We start from the raw sequence: 12,995 nt of genomic DNA on the forward strand, positions 1-12,995 counted from the left end.
CTATGTAATGATTTATTGAGCTCACTTCCCTATATTTGTAAAAATAATGACATAACTTCAAGTCAAGACTGGTCTGTGAGCAACTTGACTTTTCTTTTTTCTTTTTTTCTTTTTTTGGTGCTTTCACAAGGATGAGTATTGTGGGAGTCCTTTTCTTGCCTGCAGTATCTCCACAGGAGAAGAAGAAAATCTCCTAGGTTAATCCCTCAGGGGAATGTTTCTTGATGTTAGCTGAGTGTTAATTGTACTTGTGGTACAATGACTTTAACAAACACCTTTTAAAGTATTAGGGCTGGAAAATATTTGAAACAACTTATATGTTTTTTTTCATTGTTTTATTCTCTTTTTCTTTTCTCTACTCAAGCAGTTTTGGGCTTCTTGCCTCAGAGGAGGAATGTGGCAAGACAGGAAATAGATATAAGTTGGAATGTCTTTGAACTTTGTCTCAAAATCCTAAATCTTTACATGAAGAGGATTTATGAGAATAGAACAAGTACTGATCAGAAGCTGGGAAGAGAGCAAGGCTATATACCATACCCCAGACTAGAAAGAACTTTCCTCAGGATACAAAGAAGAAAGGGACAGAGAGGTCTGTGGGATCCAGGAAAAGAGGGACCTGGGGACTGCCCGCTGCTAGTACCATTAAGGCAGCTGCAAGACCCTAGAGAGGAAGTGGGAACCCTGTAGCATCATGTAAGATTTCTCTTCCCAAATTGTGTATGGATAAAAACTAAAAAGGTTATGTCATCAGAGATAGTGGATGTCAATAATAACCCACTTGTATGGTCTGGACCCCTCCTTATTAATCACCACCCACACAACCCCCAGATCCTTGGCACTTTATATAACTTTGGGAAAGGTAATACTAACATTAAGTATTTTCTATTAGTCCACAGCTTGAAGGCTTAAGATAAAACGATATTTGTTATAGAAAATAAATGTGTATTTCTTATTCATGTGAATATGTGGACTGGATTTCATGCCTCCTCTGATGAGAGGTCTTTTCTGTAATTCCTGTAATTCCTGTATTTCATGTAGTATCCTGTAATTCCCCTGATCCTTCCCAGTCTGGCTCAGACACTACCATGTTTTAAAAATGTCTTTGCTCAGTGGGGTTAGACGTGATCTTCTCTTTGGAACTTTTGTAACATGTAAATTCCCTCTCTGGACACTTTCCTGTCCTGTCTTAAATTGTGAAATTTGGGAACATGGCATTAGCAGGAATTATGATATATCAATGGTTGAAGTTGCCACGACATCTAATATAATATATACTAAATTGGTATTTGCTAAGTAAATCAGGGACTAAGCACTGAAATATAGCCATAGAAGTAGTTTGAAGCTGGGCAGCAGATTCACATTCATGCATTAAAATATTCTTCAGCGGATTGTTAGGATTTGGGAGGTTTTCTTTCATCTTCTTCTCTTTAATGTTATAAACAAACAAACAAACAAAGGCCACTAGAATTAAGGTTAGCATATTTACCATGCCATCATGCTCTGCTATCTATTATTGAGAAATTATGGTTGCATTAGAATCTGTATGATACCTGAAAGATATGTGATTTTCTTTTCTTTTTAAAAAATCTCGATCAGTTTCATAAAATGATGCAGGATTAGTGAAAAAGCTGGAATATAGGAAAGTACAATAAGAAATGTAAAAAAATCACTTGATATTATTTCACAAGGAGGTAACCACTATTAACATATATGGGGATCCTTCCGGATCTCTCTCTCTTTATATATTTATGTATATAACTAATCTACATAAATAAGGCCCTATCATACATGCTATGAGGTAACTGCTTTTTTCTACTCATCAATATATGGCTTTCTATGTCAATAAAAGCGAATTTCTACGTGGTTTCTTTTTTTTTTTTTTTTTTTTTTCAAAATTAGTAGTTTTTATTCTTAGTCATATGACATTTAATTTACATTTCATTTCTTTTTTGTTATTTTTTATTTTTTATTTTTATTTTTATTTTATTTTTTTTTAAATTTTATTTTGTCGATATACATTGTAGCTGATTAATGCTCCCCATCACCAAAACCTCCCTCCCTTCTCCCTCCCCCCCTCCCCCCCAACCATGTCCTTTCTGTTTGTTTGTTGTATCAACTTCAAATAATTGTGGTTGTTATATCTTCTTCCCCCCCCCCCCGGTTTGTGTGTGTATGTGTGTATGTGTGTGTGTGAATTTATATATTAATTTTTAGCTCCCACCAATAAGTGAGAACATGTGGTATTTCTCTTTCTGTGCCTGACTTGTTTCACTTAATATAATTCTCTCGAGGTCCATCCATGTTGTTGCAAATGGCAGTATTTCATTCGTTTTTATAGCTGAGTAGTATTCCATTGTGTAGATGTACCACATTTTCCGTATCCATTCATCTGATGATGGGCATTTGGGCTGGTTCCAACTCTTGGCTATTGTAAAGAGTGCTGCGATGAACATTGGGGAACAGGTATACCTTCGACTTGATGATTTCCATTCCTCTGGGTATATTCCCAACACTGGGATGGCTGGGTCGTATGGTAGATCTATTTGCAATTGTTTAAGGAACCTCCATACCATTTTCCATAGAGGCTGCACCATTTTGCAGTCCCACCAACAATGTATGAGAGTTCCTTTTTCTCCGCAGCCTCGCCAGCATTTATCGTTCATAGTCTTTTGGATTTTAGCCATCCTAACTGGGGTTAGATGGTATCTCAATGTGGTTTTGATTTGCATTTCCCAGATGCTGAGTGATGTTGAGCAGTTTTTCATATGTCTGTTGGCCATTTGGATATCTTCCTTAGAGAAATGCCTACTTAGCTCTTTTGCCCATTTTTTAATTGGGTTGCTTGTTTTCTTCTTGTAAAGTTGTTTGAGTTCCTTATATATTCTGGATATTAATCCTTTGTCAGATGTATATTTTGCAAATATTTTCTCCCACTCTGTTGGTTGTCTTTTAACTCTGTTAATTGTTTCTTTTGCTGTGCAGAAGCTTTTTAGTTTGATATAATCCCATTTGTTTATTTTTCCTTTGGTTGCCCATGCTTTTGGGGTCGTATTCATGAAGTCTGTGCCCAGTCCTATTTCCTGAAGTGTTTCCCCTATGTTTTCTTTAAGAAGTTTTATTGTCTCAGGGTGTATATTTAAATCCTTAATCCATTTTGAGTTGATTTTAGTATACGGTGAGAGGTATGGATCTAGTTTCATTCTCCTGCATATCGATATCCAGTTATCCCAGCACCACTTGCTGAAGAGGCAGTCCCTTCCCCAGTGAATAGGCTTGGTGCCTTTGTCAAAGATCAGATGGCAGTAAGTGTGTGGGTTGATTTCTGGATTGTCTATTCTACTCCATTGGTCAGTGTGTCTGTTTTTATGCCAGTACCATACTGTTTTGGTTATTATAGCTTTGTAGTATAGCTTAAAGTCAGGTAGTGTTATGCCTCCAGCTTTAGTTTTTTTTGCTGAGCATTGCTTTGGCTATTCGTGGTCTTTTATTGTTCCATATAAATGTCTGAATAGTTTTTTCCATTTCTGAGAAAAATGTCTTTGGAATTTTGATGGGGATTGCATTGAATTTGTATATCACTTTGGGTAGTATGGACATTTTCACTATGTTGATTCTTCCAATCCAAGAGCATGGAATATCTTTCCATCTTCTTGTATCCTCTCTAATTTCTCTCAGCAGTGGTTTGTAGTTCTCATGATAGAGATTTTTCACCTCCTTGGTTAACTCAATTCCTAAGTATTTTATTTTTTTGGTGGCTATTGTAAACGGGCAGGCTTTCTTGATTTCTCGTTCTGCATGTTCACTATTGGAGAAAAGAAATGCTACTGATTTTTGTGTGTTGATTTTGTATCCTGCTACTGTGCTGAAATCATTTATCAATTCCAAGAGTTTTTTTGTAGAGGTTTTAGGCTGTTCGATATATAGGATCATGTCATCTGCAAACAGGGACAGTTTGACCTCATCTTTTCCAATCTGGATGCCCTTTATTTCCTTCTCTTCTCTGATTGCTCTGGCTAGTACTTCCAACACTATGTTGAATAGGAGTGGTGAGAGTGGGCATCCTTGTCTGGTGCCTGTTCTTAAAGGAAAAGCTTTCAGCTTTTCCCCATTCAGGATGATATGGGCAGTGGGTTTGTCATATATGGCTTTAATTATGTTGAGATACTTTCCCTCTATACCTAACTTATAGAGGGTCTTTGTCATGAATGAATGCTGAACTTTATCAAATGCTTTTTCAGCATCTATAGAGATGATCATATGGTCCTTGTGTTTGAGTTTATTAATATGGTGTATCACATTTATTGATTTGCGTATGTTGAACCAACCTTGCATCCCTGGGATGAATCCCACTTGATCGTGATGAATAATTTTTCGTATGTGTTGCTGTATTCTGTTTGCTAGTATTTTAGTGAGGATTTTTGCATCTATATTCATCAAGGATATCGGCCTGTAGTTTTCTTTTTTGGTTATATCTTTACCTGGTTTTGGTATCAGGATGATGTTTGCTTCATAGAATGAGTTTGGGAGATTTGCGTCCGTTTCAATCTTTTGGAATAGTTTGTAAAGAATCGGTGTCAATTCCTCTTTGAATGTTTGGTAAAATTCTGCTGTGAATCCATCTGGTCCTGGGCTTTTCTTTGTTGGGAGCCTTCTGATAACAGCTTCAATGTCCTTTATTGTTATTGGTCTGTTCAAATTTTCTACGTCTTCACGGTTCAGTTTTGGGAGCTTGTGTGTGTCCAGAAATTTATCCATTTCCTCCAGATTTTCAAATTTGTTGGCGTATAGTTGTTTATAGTAGTCTCGAATGATTCCTTGTATTTCAGATGAATCAGTTGTAATATCGCCTTTTTCATTTCTAATTTTTGTTATTTGAGTCTTCTCTCTTCTTTTTTTTGTTAGCCATGCTAATGGTTTGTCAATTTTATTTATCTTTTCAAAAAACCAACTTTTTGATTCGTTGATCTTTTGAATTGTTTTTTGGTTTTCAATTTCATTCAGTTCTGCTCTGATCTTAATGATTTCTTTCCGTCTGCTAACTTTAGGATTGGATTGTTCTTGTTTTTCTAGTTCTTTAAGGTGAAGTGTTAGGTTGTTCACTTGCCATCTTTCCATTCTTCTGAAGTGAGCATTTAATGCAATAAATTTTCCCTTCAATACTGCTTTTGCAGTATCCCACAGGTTTTGGTATGATGTATCATTGTTTTCATTAGTTTCAATAAACTTTTTGATTTCCTGCTTGATTTCTTCTTGGACCCATATGTCATTAAGTAGAATGCTGTTTAATTTCCATGTGTTTGTATAGTTTCCAGAGTTTTGTTTGTTATTAATTTCTAGTTTTAATCCATTGTGGTCTGAGAAGATACATGGGATAATTCCAATTTTTTTGAATTTATTGAGACTTGATTTGTGACCTAATATGTGATCTATCTTGGAGAATCATCCATGTGCTGATGAGAAGAATGAATATTCTGAGGTTGTTGGGTGGAATGTTCTGTAGATATCTGCCAATTCCAATTGGTCTAGAGTCTTGTTTAAATCTTGTGTTTCTCTACTGATTCTTTGCCTAGATGATCTGTCTAATATTGACAGTGGAGTGTTCAGGTCCCCTGCTATTATGGTATTAGTGTCTATTTCCTTCTTTAGGTCTAATAGAGTTTGTTTTATAAATCTGGCTGCTCCAACATTGGGTGCGTACATATTTATGATTGTTATGTCTTCTTGATGGATCAGTCCTTTTATCATTAAGTAGTGTCCCTCATTGTCTCTTTTTATGGTTTTTAGTTTAAAGTCTATTTTGTCAGATATAAGAATAGCCACTCCAGCTCGTTTTTCTTTTCTGTTTGCATGGTAAATCTTTTTCCATCCTTTCACTCTTAGTCTGTGTGAATCTTTATGGGTGAGGTGGGTCTCTTGTAGGCAGCATATAGTTGGGTCCTGCTTTTTGATCCAGTCAGCCAGTCTGTGTCTTTTAATTGGGGAATTTAAGCCTTTAACATTAAGAGTTGTTATTGAAAGGTGTTGATTTATTCCTAGCATTTTATTGGTTGTTTGGTTGTCTTAGGTGTCTTTTGTTCCTTGCTTTCTGATTTACTGTTTGGTTTCTTTGTTTGTTGGTTCCTTAGGTTGTAGATAGTGTTTTTGTTAGCTTGTTTTCTCTTCATGAATGCCATTTTTATTGTACTAGCGGGTTTAGATTTTTCTTAGGTTTTTATGGCAGTGGTAGTTATTTTTCAGGAACCAAACCCAGTACTCCCTTGAGGATTTCTTGTAAGGGTGGTCTTGTGGTAGTGAACTCCCGCAGTTTTTGTTTGTCTGAGAAATATACTATTTGCCCGTCATTTCGGAAGGATAGCCTTGCAGGGTAGAGTATTCTTGGCTGGCAATCTTTGTCTTTTAGTATTTTGAAAATATCATCCCATTCCTTTCTAGCTTTTAGGGTTTGTGATGAAAAGTCTGATGTTAACCTGATTGGGGCTCCCTTATAGGTGATTTGACGCTTCTCTCTTGCAGCTTTTAAGATTCTCTCTTTGTCTCTGAGTTTTGCCAATTTGACTATGACATGTCTTGGAGAAGGCCTTTTTGGGTTGAATACGTTTGGAGATCGTTGAGCTTCCTGGATCTGAAGATCTGTGATTTTTCCTATACCTGGGAAGTTTTCTGCCACTATTTTGTTGAATATGTTTTCAATGGAATCTCCATTTTCCTCCCCTTCTGGAATACCCATGACTCGGATATTTGAGCGCTTGAGGTTGTCTGATATCTCTCTCAGATTTTCTTCCATGTCCTTGATTCTTTTTTCTTTCTTTTTGTCTGCTCGTGTTATTTCAAACAGCCCATCTTCAAGTTCAGAGGTTCTCTCTTCAACTTCGACAAGCCTGCTGGTTAAACTCTCCGTTGTGTTTTTTATTTCGCTGAATAACTTCTTCAGTTCAGCAAGTTCTGCTACATTTTTTTTCAGGACATTGATTTCCTTGTATATTTCCTCTTTCAGATCCTGTATACTTTTCCTCATTTCATCATGATGTCTAGCTGAGTTTTCTTGTATCTCATTCAGTTTCCTTAGAATTATCACTCGAAATTCCTTGTCAGTTATTTCAAGGGCTTCTTGTTCTACAGGATCTAGAGTATGAGATTTATTAACTTTTGGTGGTGTACTTTCTTGATTTTTTGTATTTCTGGTGTCTTTTTTTTGGTGTTTATTCATTGTGGCAGGGGGTTTCACAGTCCACCGGTTTGAGACTAATGACTAACTAGGATGTTGCTGTGGTTGCCAATTTGGTATGGCTCCCGCCGTGACTGCTCAGTTGGCCTCTAGTGTCTTGTGTGTGTGGTTGCCTCGGGTCTTGGGCTTCTCCGGGGATCCACCTTTCTGGTCAGCTTGGATTCTGCTGGGCTGGTGGATCACGTACCACAGGGTGTGTGATCTCTGTTGAGCTTTCACTTTCTGTACAGGACTTCTCCCTGTTCCGTGTGCTCTGGCCCAGGCTGTTAGATCGTGCAGTGGCGACCCCACTGGGTGTGTGGTTTCTGTCGAGACTCCGCCTCCCTGGCCGCACGTCTCCCCCCTCTGTGCACACTGTGCTGGGCTGAGGTGTGTCTTCTGCACCCCTCGTCTATCAGCTGGGCCTTCAAGACCCTGCTCAGCACCGCCTCGCCCAGGAAGTCTACCAGGTTTCTGCTGGGCACAGACGACCGGTCTCTCTGGGTGCCTTTGTAGCACTGTGTAGATCTTTCTCGGGTCTTGTTTACCTTTATATCCCCCCGGTATAAACCGAGTCTAGTGCCCGCCTGCAGCCTGCTCTCCGGCAAGTTCAAGCGGACCTGGGAACTCTCCTACCACACTATTCCCAACCAGAAATTCGTTAGGCTTTTTTCCAAACTGGTGGTCGCAGAGATGGAATCTGCCTCCCAGTAACAGGAAGTTTACCGGGGCCGGAGTCCAGGGTGTGGTGGAGTGACAGTCGGCCCGCCAGTACTTCCTAGCCCTCCCAACACTGGTCAGGACGCCCCACACCCCCAGCCCCGCCAGAGAACCGCGGAGGGAGTGGGAGAGGAGGCCGGCCCGCAGGGTCCGGAAAGCCCCGCGCCAGGCCAAGCAAATGGGCTCAGTGATGGCCGAGCAGGGCGGAGCTGCCCGCACCTGGGAAAATGGAGGCAGCACCGGAGCAGTGAGTGGCCTGGTGGTGCAGGCGGGAGCCGCGTGGGCATCCACCCCCCGAACAGAGCTGTGCCAGGGATCACTCACAGTGCTGTGCCAGGTCGGGCGCTCGCTCTGTCTCTGGTTTGTTGCCTTCCGTGTTCTCGGCGCTGCCGCCTCGGGCTGTTCAGTCGCGGCGCCGCTCGGGCGCTCCCAGGAATCTTCTTTAATGCCGGCCTGAAACCTCGAATCCTGAATAGGGCAGCTGGTCGCCTTCAGTGCGGCCCCAGCCTCCGGGATCCTGGCTGCATCCACAGCAGCCCTGGCGCCGTGTTCCCTGTTTCAAGACTCGCTTTTGCAGCTAAGAATCAGTTCTTTTCCTGCTCCACACTTCAAAGCTGTTGCCTGTAAATGAGGCAGCCTCTCCTGCCGGGGGCAAAGTGGCGTTGAGCCCCCACGACCGGCCAGCAGCAGCAGTCCTCCCTTAAGAGATGGCCAGAGGAAGGTCCACAAGCTTCCCGGCTGCCTGAGGCCCAGTGGCCACCTTTTCCACCTCAGCTACTCCGCGCCAGCCGCGCAGCCGCCGCCATCTTGAAACTCCTCTACGTGGTTTCTAATGACTGCATAGCATTTCATATGTATATGTACCCTGATTTATTTAAATCATGCCCTTTTCGTGGGCTACACATTAACTAGGTTACATTGGTAGATCTCAAGATTTGGCTGATAAAGTGCACAAATACAAGATAACTTCAAATAGAGATGTGAGTCTATAAACTTTTAGAGAATCAGATAAAATATTCCAAAGTGTTTTTTAAAAACTTGATTTAGTTAGACATAAATTTAACGTTACTTTTTAAAAATATTCTTTTTCTGAATTTTGTAAAACTATTTTGTTCAAGTTCTTCATACAACTTCAATATCAGTGTCATTGGTTCAAAAAGTCTGTTTTGATCATAGCTTTCGTGCACACACAATTTTTTTTTTAATTGTAGTTATTTCATTTACAACACTTTCTGAATTAAGGTATGTAGCAGTCTTTGGAAATTTTATCCCAACTTAAAGAACCCTTTAACTCTTTGTGATCTCTACATGTTACTACTCATGGTATTCCTTTTTTTTTTTTGCATTGATTTAAAATAAAATAATATTCCATTTTAAATTTGAAATATATTGCACATGTTGAACAGAGCAGAAAAATTTATTACATTTAAAAATAATAGTGATAACAATAATAATGATCAAGCAGATACTATATACTTTTAGGTAGACGGTGCATAATTTGCAGCCTTTTTTTTGGAAGGAATCAGAACCCCTCTCAGTATCTAATGAATGCTACAAACCTAACCAAGGACTTGATTTGTTTTCACTATTTTTTTATTATAAAAAATTTTAGAGACACAGACAAGTTGAAAGAATAGACAACAAATACCTGTAAAAACTCCAACTAGATGCACCAATTATAGCATTTGCTATATTTTTCCTTTCCTTCCTTCGTTCCTTCCTTTCTCTCTCTTTCTTTTCTCCCCCCCAACACACAGAAGTATGTACAATTTTTTTCTGTACCACCTGAAACTGAGTTGTAAACATCATGACACTTTATCCCTACATACTTCTAAAAATAAGGACAATTGCTATGTACCATTATCACGTCTAATAAAACTAACAATAATTCAGTAATACCATATAATAGCCATACTATAGTGAAAATTTTGATATACAGTGATATGAAATGACAGTATTTGTTGCCAGAATATAAAATTTGAGATCTCTTATAATTTTTGGATAACTTTTATCTGCCATCATGAGGTTGTCAGTTTTCCAGTACTTAAAAAGACTTTTATGATGTGGTTGGTGGTGATCTTAATGTGTTTTTGATATTGTGTAATAAAATATTTCAACATTTAGATCTGCATAACTCAGTGAACTAGTATTTTCTAAATGACTAATGCATGATGTTACAATATCAAAGTGCAAGACAGACCAAAAGATTTCATTTTAACAGAGAAGTTGATTGATATGGTTTCAGATACCATATTGCAATTAACCTTTAAGAAAGTTCTACTTGTTGAGTTGTGGTGTAGTATCCAGGAATATGTGTACTTCGAAAAGTTTGTGGTTAAACAAAATTAAAAAATAATACAAATCTTTCCATGAACTTTTTGAAGACCCCTCACATCTTCAAGTATCTAAAAAAGCTCTTAGAATACTCCTCCCTTTTCCAGTTACATATCTATGTGAGGCTAGATTTTATTCGTTTAACTTTAACTAAAAGGGCACTTTACATCAGATTGAATTCAGAAGCAAATATGAGAATACAGCTGTCTTTTATTAAGCCAGACGTTAAAGAGATTTTTAAAAATGTAAAACAAATGCCACTGTTCTCACTCAACTTTTTTTTTTGTTTTGGAAAATAGAGTTATTTTTCATAAAAAAAATGTTATTACTTCGGACCTGTATGAGTTAATTATTATTTTAAAATGACTCAAACATGTAATTTCAAAACAACTGTTTTAATTTCTAAATTACATATTGATAGATATAATCCACATAAACAAAAGTTCTTTGGAGTTCTCAATAATTATTAAGAGTACAAAAGTGTCCTGAGACCATACAGTTTGGGAAAGCTGAGATTGAGAGGAATGAAGGGTAGCTGGATGATTAGGAAAGGACTGTCTATGGAAGTGACATTTGAGTTAAGAATTGAATGATGAGAAAGCAGCCAATTAAATATTTAGGAGAAGAGCATTCCAGGCAAGGGGTGGAGGTGTGTGTGTGTGTGTGTGTGTGTGTGTGTGGGGGTGGGGGTGGGGGTGGGGGTTGGCCAGTGGAAAAGCTCTGAGACAGGAAAGAGTTTTGAGTTTACCCAGTAGGACATCAGGTCAGAGAGGTGTGCAGGGTCCAGGTCATCAGAGTCTCATAGATTGTGATAAGATTGAATTTTATTGTGTACATAATGATATTCCATTTGAGAGTTATATGTAGGATACTGATACATGATGCAATCTGACTTTTGCCTTTAAAAGGTCACCTTTTCTGCTGTATGAAGACTAGACTGTAGGTGCTGAGAGTGGGAGAAAGAATCAAGGATAAGAGGGCAGTTGCATTAGCTTAGCAGAGAAATAGTAAGGACGTGCACTGTTTTAGCAATGGATATGGTAAGAAGTGGTATATTTAGGATATACTTTTCTGAAGGTGGAAATGACTAGTAAATTAGATATGGGATGTGAGAAAAAGTGATGAAGAAGAATTTGCTCAGAGCAACTGGATGGTTGGTGGTGCCTTTAAGGAAACCAGGGAGACTGGAAGAGGTACCTTTTTCTGAAGGACAGAGGGGAATCAAGAGCTCTGTTTTGTACTAGTAGGTACAAACCTTATGAAAGAAGTACTGTTATTTTCTATATTTTAAAAATGAGAATGCTGTGGTTTAGAGAGGTTATGGAACTTGTTAAGAGTCAGTGGTCTGTAAGTGGTGGAAGCAGGATTTGACCCTAAGCAGTCCAATTCCAAAGCCTGCTCTCTCAGCCACTAAGGTGAAAAAAGACACTTGGGTTTTGGGAAGGTGAACTACTAGAGAGATAAAATATTAATAATTTCAGGGCTTCCTCCCCACATCTCGTTAGACCTTTCTGCGGCACAGAGAAGAATATCCAGACTCCCAAGGTTTGGCTCCTGCCCATCTTTCCAACTGCATGTCACTCCGTTCATCCTCTTGTGATGCTCCCACATACTAGCCTCCCTTCTCTTCCTGGAACACTGCAGCCTCTTCTCCTGCAGTAGGGCCTTTGCACATACCGTTCTGCCTGCTTGCAATGCTCTTTCCCCAGAAGTCTGCCTGGCTGGCTTGTCCTCACCCTGTATTTCTCAGCTCAAAATCAGCTCTTAAGAGAGAACTTCCTTGACCAGTTTTTCCCAAGAAGCCTCCTATCTTAGCACAAACTATCTTAGCACCTTGTTTATTTCCTCATAGACCATTTTATAGCACGAAGTTATCTTATTTACTTATTTCTTTATTTTTGTGCCATATGGATTTCACCACCAGAATGTGGGCTACATCAGGGAGGTCCACTTTTTCCATCACCACACCTTTGGTGTCCAAGATAGCACCTGGAACAGGATACACATTTGACAAACATTTGAGTGTTGAACGAATAAATGAAGTACTTTACAACTTGTGAGTAAAGAGACAGATATTTATCGGGTGCCAAAGTAATGGAGGGATTGATTGGCTCTACTTATTTATTAACCTTGAGTAGGACCAACCCCTTTGGAATGAGGGGTTACCTAAGAAGTCTTCCAGTCCAATATTTTTTGACCTACTCAAACTGCTTAAAATTCCTTGCTTTGATTTGTTACACATCCTGAATTACCACAGTATAAGACTGGTTACTCAGCATTAACAACCATTTGCTCTTTTTTCTCTTTTATTTGTTCTTAAAAGGCAAATACAACTGGAAGAGAAAACATAGTGACTATTAGTCACATTTTAGTGGGAATCAGTTCAAACAGATTCTTTTCTAATAATGTGGGCCTTCAATGGAATGGGGAAAACAGGAGTTAACTCTGGAGTTCAGTCACTGGACATCCAGAGGTTGGCCCGGGCACCAGGCGGCTGGAATGAAGGAGAGAACAGAAGTGAGTGAAGGGCAAAGACAAAGGATGCGAGAAGACTCTAAAGACAAAAATCCTTTTTTCCCTCAGTTTTGGCTGGGATTGAAGTTGGTAGTTGAATGATGTATTAACCCATTTAAATTGGTTATAACTTAGTTCATGAAATGTCAAAGTCAGTTATTTAAACCACCCTACATGAATTCAGCTGCAAAGATGCTTTACTCTCAGAGATTTAACTGATACA

This window comes from Cynocephalus volans, chromosome 3 (assembly GCF_027409185.1).
Source record: "Cynocephalus volans isolate mCynVol1 chromosome 3, mCynVol1.pri, whole genome shotgun sequence".
Taxonomy (NCBI): Eukaryota; Metazoa; Chordata; class Mammalia; order Dermoptera; family Cynocephalidae; genus Cynocephalus; species Cynocephalus volans.